At 35.0% G+C, this 7176-nt stretch overlaps 1 long non-coding RNA gene across 1 annotated transcript; it reads right to left on the bottom strand.

Moving 5' to 3' along the window:
* Positions 1-668: 668 nt before the first annotated feature.
* LOC309661424 lies at positions 669-4726 on the bottom strand. The gene is made up of 2 exons (XR_014264040.1): positions 4009-4726; positions 669-3696 (listed from the first exon to the last, which is right to left on the bottom strand). It is a non-coding gene; the product is annotated as an uncharacterized lncRNA (long non-coding RNA).
* Between the last annotated feature and the right edge of the window lie 2450 nt (positions 4727-7176).

Here is a 7176-nt window from a genome sequence, read left to right as displayed (position 1 = left end):
GACATACAGAACAGTGAGAAAAATTGATGTTGCTTAAGCCACTGAGTTTGTGGTCATTTGCTAAGGCAGCAAAAAAAACCCTAATACAGTAGGTAAGCTTTGCTTGCAATCATTTTAATGGTCCAGATTCTCTTAAATGATCTGATCCATGTTACTTTAAATTTTATTTTATTTTTCTAGTTGTATCTATCTTCTTCAACAGGCAGAGGAGGCCATGCAGTAAGATGTATCACTACCCAATCAAGACAAAAACACATTAAGACAATTGAGTGGTCTTCCAAACTGCATATTATAACTTTCTTTAGTTCATCTACATGGTTTCCTAAAGAGTCAAGATGTTAGTACAACCTAGCCCCTTTGTCCTTGTTTGTTTTAGGATAGATGGCTATGTAACAAATTTCAGCCAATTCAACACTCTGTGCCTCTGACCGTGTTCCTTGGGTTATAGGGTGGAGATCTGCTTAAAGTTATGAGGGAAAAGAGAAGGAAGCTAATACACAGAGAAACAACAAAGACAGATGGAGAAACTTAAGGCATTTGAGTCTAAGGTCCAGTTATGCCATAGGCACTGTTCTAAACTTGATACAGGATGATAAATTATTATTTTCTTAAGCTAGACAGAAATGTGTTTTTGTCACTTACAAATGAAAAGAATTAGTGTTGAGTACTGTGTTTTCTTACTGAGGCTGCAACAAATTATTGCACATAGTGACATAGAGCAACACAAATTTATTATGTTACAGCTCTGTTGGTCAGAAGTCTGACAAAGTTCTCACTCGGCTAAAATCAAGGTCCAGCAGGGCTATGTCCTTTTTTGGATGCTCTAAGGAAAAATATATTTCCATGTCTTTTCCAGCTACTGGAGGACATCTTCATTCCTTGACTTGTGCCTTCTTTCCTCTATCTTCAAAAGCCAGCAACATTCCATCTTTCTGTGACTTTCTTCCATGGTCACATCTCCCTCTGACTTTTCTTCTGCCTCCCTCTTTCACTTTTAAATATCTTGTGATTACAGTGGGCCCCAAATAATCCAGAATAATCTCTCTATTTTAGGGTCAAATGATTAGTAAACTGAATACCAATTGCAAAGTTAATTCTCCACTTGCCTTGTAACCTAACATATTCACATGTTCTGGGAATTAGAACGTGGACAGCCTTGTCAGGCATTACTATGTCTACCATAGGCACTAAGAATACTTAGAGTAATGGTCAAGAGAATTGGCTTTGAAGTACAGAAAAATGGGGCTCATATCCTGCCTCTTCATTTTTGTATGACTTCGGGCATGTATTAATATATTCCGAGCCTCAGCTTTCCCAATTGTAACCAACCGTAACATAGAGGCAATGGGGGCTACCTTATAGGAGTGCTTTGAAAATTAAATGTGTGAAGTATTTAGAAAAGTGCAAATAGAGTAGTAATACGATAAATGTTTATATTATGTGTTGAATAAGAAAGGAAAATGTCACTGCAATCCTTGCTCAGAGAAAAGAAAGACAGTGACCATGATAAGGGATAAAAACAATAATTCTTCTAACTTCTTGGTATATGTAGTACTAAATAAAAGGGGCAAGAGAGAGAGAAAAACTCCCTTTCATTACCAACCTTATCATTTAAAAGTATCTATTAGGTGAGCTCTTCTAGGCCTAGTGATTCCTTTGGTGAGTTAAGTTGTCCCAAATGGATACTGGAAAAAAAAAAAAAAAAGAATGACCACTGCTCATAGAAGTAAAAATTGATTTAAAGGATACTTAGTAGTGGCTAGTAAAGTTGAAAAAACTACATACCTTATCTATTAGTTTTCTAGGGCTGCCATAACGAAGCACTGCAAGCTGGGTGGCTTAAATAGAAATTTACTGTTTCACAGTTCTCTCTTCCATGCCTCTTCCCTAGCTTCCAGTGGTTTGCTGGCAATTTTTGGTGTTACTTGTCTTCTAAAAGCATCACCCCTATCTCTGCCTTCATCTTTGCATGATGTCATCCTAGTGTGCAGGTGTCTCTGTCTAAATTTCCCCTTTTTATAAGGACACCAGTCATATTGGATTAGGGTCCACCCTAATGACTCATTTTAATTTTATTTCTCTCTGAAGACCCAATCTGCAAATAAGGTCACATTTTAAGGTACACTTGGGTTTGGGAATTAAACATAAAATTTTAGAGGGACACAATTAAACCTATTAACACCCTATGATAGATATTCCATTTTAGGAATATACTAGAAAAAGTATTGTGTACTTGTAACAGAACATAGGTATAATGATATTCATTTCTATATTGCTTTTCATAGTAAACTACTGAGGAAAAATATCCATATATATGGTAATAGATACTTATTTGCAAGTCTATGTGCACCATATACACAGCATTCAAAATTATCAAGTTTATATGTTTCAAGGTAGATAGATTGCCAAAACACAATGTTGAGTGGAAAAAACAAGTTACAGAAAGAGAGCTTAGATGTAATTTTTTAAACATACAAAGAAATGGCATGCATTGTTTATGCAAGCATAAAGATTTTTTTAAAAAATTGATGAAACAAACAAAAAAGCAATTTTATGAAAATCAAGCTGGGTCTGGATGGAGGGGAAGTGGCCTGATGAGAGAAACAAAGGCCTCTTTTTTACCTGTAATACCTTATTTCTTTGTTTTAAAAGGTATGAAATATTTGTTTTTAATTTTTATTGGAGTATAGTTGATTTACAATGTTGTGTTAGTTTCAAGCGTACAGCAAAGTGAATCAGTTATACATATACATATACCCACCTTTTTTTAGATTCTTTTCCCATATAGGTCTTTATAGAGTATTGGGTAGTGTTCCCTGTGCTATACAGTAGGTCCTTATTAGTTACCTATTTTATATATTGTAGTGTGTATATGTCAGTCCCAATCTCCCAACTTATCCCTCCCCACCCCTTCCCCCCGGTAACCATAGTTTTGTTTTCTACATCTGTGACTCTATTTTTGTTTTGTAAATAAGTTCATTTGTATAAGAGGTCTGAACAATTAAAAATATATATTGGTAATTCTAATATAATCATATGGTATCTAAATCATTATATTATTTACTTACTTTTCTGAATTTTTAACCTAAGAAAATGTTATAGGAGAAGACAAAATTATATTGATAACTCCAAACCTGGAATTATTAGGTTATGTTTCTCAATTCACATGGAACTCATGGATAAACTATAGCAAATGAGCAGGCTCTTAATATCATTTCTATCTTAAAGCAACCAGCTGTTTATGAAGGCACTAGGTAGATACATTTGCATTTTATTTTACATAAATATACATATAGATTTACTCGATTTGCATACTACTTTAAAGGAGTTTGACATCAAGTATGTAAGGTAAAATAAAATGCTACAACTTTAAAAACTGAGTTAAAAGTTCAATTTTCAAGTCCAAAATTAAAACAGAATTTTAGAAGAAGCCCATCACAATAATGTTTTGAGGGATGATGTGGAAGTATTTCTCTCCTGGATAGCACAACTGGGAGGAAGAAAAAGAATAAATAGATTATTGGGGGGAAGTTAGGAGGAAGTATAGTGTAGTGGCTGAGCACAGGTGTTAGAACTTCCTCCTGTCTAAGTGGATGTTAAACCCATCAGTTTTCTCATCAATAAAAAATAGGCTAATAAAGATGGATACATCTTAAAGCTACAGACAGTCTTATTGAAACAGTTTGTGTTAAGAACCTGGCACAGGGTTTCCCTGGTGGCGCAGTGGTTGAGAATCTGCCTGCCAATGCAGGGGACACGGGTTCGAGCCCTGGTCTGGGAAGATCCCACGTGCCGCAGAGCAACTAGGCCCATGAGCCACAATTACTGAGCCTGCGCGTCTGGAGCCTGTGCTCCGCAACAAGAGAGGCCGCCATAATGAGAGGCCTGCGCACCACGATGAAGACTGACCCTCACTTGCCGCAACTAGAGAAAGCCCTCGCACAGAAACGAAGACCCAACACAGCCATAAATAAATAAATAAATACATAAATAAATACATAAAAGAACCTGGCACAAGGTAACTCTTTTTAAAAAAAAAATTAGATGTTGACCTGTTCATTTGATATTCCAAGAAACCAGTGCATCATTTTCTGGACTGTGGCATGGAACTGACTACAGAATACCTTAGAGGCTGTCAAGGAAAAAGAAATCTGGATGTAGGTAAGGAGAGATTTTATTCAAATAGACTATTGTAATAGGGAGAACACTCCCAGAGTAAGATCTATGCTTGTCTCAAAGGCTAGGCAGAAAGGACTCTTGTCCATAGAGGAGTAAATTAGGCTGGAAAGAAATGGGTGTGGGGGAATGGGATGAACAGATAGCATGATCTGATAGTTGAGTCAGTAATGTTTTTCCCTGAGGCCAGTCAAGTCTCAGGAGACCCCATTAAGGAGGAGCTGTTCCCAATTCCAATACTTTCTTAAATTCAAGGGTGAGCCAAGGTCTAAGGACCTGTGAGGAGGAAAGAAGACTGACTAAAATTGGCCAAGTTAAGTTAGAAGATATCTTGTCTAAATTGGTCAGGTCAGATAAAAGCAAATGAGTGAAATAAAAAACAGCAACAAAAAACAAACAAAAAAACCCAAAACCAACTTATAGCAGAAGCTGATTGATCCAAATGTGAGTATAATTGATTACAATTTGGAAAACACTTTTCCTAAAAAATAATTTTATGTGTACCCTTCTTAAAAGCAAGCAAATTAAATTAACACAGATTTGTTCATTAGCAAATAGTGCTGGATTTATATTCCATTAAAGGTGTTAAAATGCAAAGAAAAATGAAGGTAATTTTTCTCTCTAAATGTTGGTTCCAAATTATTGGCTCAACATTTATTATAGTGATTTTAATCGAGACTTGATAAAGATGCATTTTGATTATTCCATGCCACTTCATGCCATGAAAAATCTTACTCTTTCTATGTCAGACCTCTGTGTCTGACTCCCAGGTTTATCACTGGCACGTTTTATCTTGTAAATTATATATCATCCCTTTGACATTACATTTTTATAGATGGAAGAAAGGAAAGAGAATGCTGGTTTTGGAAAATGTAAGCCTTTGTTTAAACATGGAGAAATTTAGTTCAGAAGGTAGGAAATATGAGAATAGTTATAGAGGCATAAAAGGTAAATGGAGCTAAATGAATTTGGGGATGTTCTCTCTCTGCCTCTCATGCATGAACTCAATATTTAACTCAGTGACTGTATTTTATTTTGCTTCTAAGTTTTACTTTCACAATTAAAAATAGTTTTAAATATTAATGGAAATAACCATTAATGTATTAACCATGTTATTGAATTTTATAAACTATGCAAATAAACTCAATGCAAATATAATTTCCCAGTATAAACAAAATAGGGTATAATCATTCATTCTCCTATTACAAAAAAAGCTCCAAGAGGTTATAAAAAACTAAAAAATAGTATACAAAGGAGAATAAAAAGCACTAGTAATATATATGTAATCTAAGAGTTCCTTTTAGTAAAAATTTCAGAAAAGTACTTTATACATTTTATTATATATAAACTGGATTTCGAACCGTTTCCTATCTTGACCTTGACTTCTGAAATCTTAGCCTCTATTTTAGAATTCTGAAATCCTAGCTCTATATTATTCATGTTTTCTATATCTTCCTTACTAGTTTAGAATAGACCTATGTGATTATGTAATTTTTCTGTTGTTGGTTTTTTGTGACATCTCAAGTTTCCTGACCAGAGATCAAACCTGTGCCCCCTGCAGTGGAGTCTTAACCACTGGATGGCCAGGGAAGTCCCATGATTATGTAATTTTTAACAAGCTAAGTTATTGGCCCTTAATGTATGGTTGTAGAGAACTATTACATCACATTTGAATTACGAACTTGGAATTCCTAGTATTTTGTGCTGAAAGAAGTATGAAGCATAATTCCTCCTTTCTCTGTTTGAATGGCTTTCCTTTCACTAATAATCTGGACTTTTCATTTGTTATTTGGTTGATTTGTTTGAAGTAAAAGATGAAGTGATAGCAATAATAGAATAAAAGCAAATAAACCCTAAGAGGAAACCACTCCATTGTCTAGATTTAGGTCACTTGATGCACAACTTCCTTGTCCTCTTATCTAATTCTCCTTTAATGCAAAACCTTTGTAGCTCTGGGCTTTTTTGAAAAAGCAAAATAGAACTGAAGTGGACTTAGAGGTTTTCTTCTAAGTGGGAAGTATTTGTAATCTAAGTATGATGGGCAACCATGCCTTTGAGGTCTCTTGATGACACTCTATAAATAATCTGGCTGAATAAAAGAATCTTGAATTAGTGGTAAAATGCTCAATGTGGAAGCAGCCACCTTAAGAGTTCCAGGTAAATCTCTTAGGGTCTCTACCTCAGGAGAGCCAAGGCAAGCTTCAGGGACTGGCAAAATGCCTTATAGATTTGTTTCTATAGATCTATACATGAGATGATTAGCTTAACACAGCAAGTAGAAAATGGGCCATACTCACTTTTTAATGGTAGTTCAATTTAACCAATATTTGTTAAACACCTTGTATATGTCAGACACTAATAGGTGCTTGGTATCCTAACATAGTTCAGTTTATTCAAATGCAAACGATAGCTATACCAAAAGAGACTTCCAATTCACATTAAGTTACACAATGTAAATACACACAGGTTACTAAGGAAGCACAGGACTGGGCTCCAGTCTAGCCTGAAGTCAGGGATAGTTTCCTGGATGAGATGGTGCTTGAGGAGAAGTAGAGAAAAATACAGATGGGTAGCCCTTCAGTTACTAGAATTAACTCCCTTTATCATTTTCCTAATTATTTCCATGACTACCATTTTACAATAAATGCTTGGCATTTGTAAATTTTTTATGTGTTAAGTCCAGGTCTTGAGGAGTGACCCTAAAGTTTTATGAAAAATCTAATAATAAAGTTAAATTGCTTGCTGATAGGAATAATTGAAAACTCAAGTGAAACCAGTTTAAATAATAAAGGAAGTAATTTCAGACTATCATGCATTCTTTAGAATTTTTGTTTTTTGTATTGCTTTATTTAGCTCTGTGCTCTGTGTCCTCTGCTGCTGCCTTTTTTAATATGAATGTTTCAGACTCAGGTAGTTTTTCCTGGGGCAGTAAAATGATTTCAACTGCTCCAGTTCACCCATTTGTACAACAAACGGTCTAGAAGAAGAAAGAGCTTATCT

This window comes from Balaenoptera physalus (genome assembly GCF_965194825.1).
Source record: "Balaenoptera physalus genome assembly, chromosome: 5".
NCBI lineage: Eukaryota > Metazoa > Chordata > Mammalia > Artiodactyla > Balaenopteridae > Balaenoptera > Balaenoptera physalus.
This window is presented reverse-complemented; position numbering and strand designations above follow the sequence as displayed.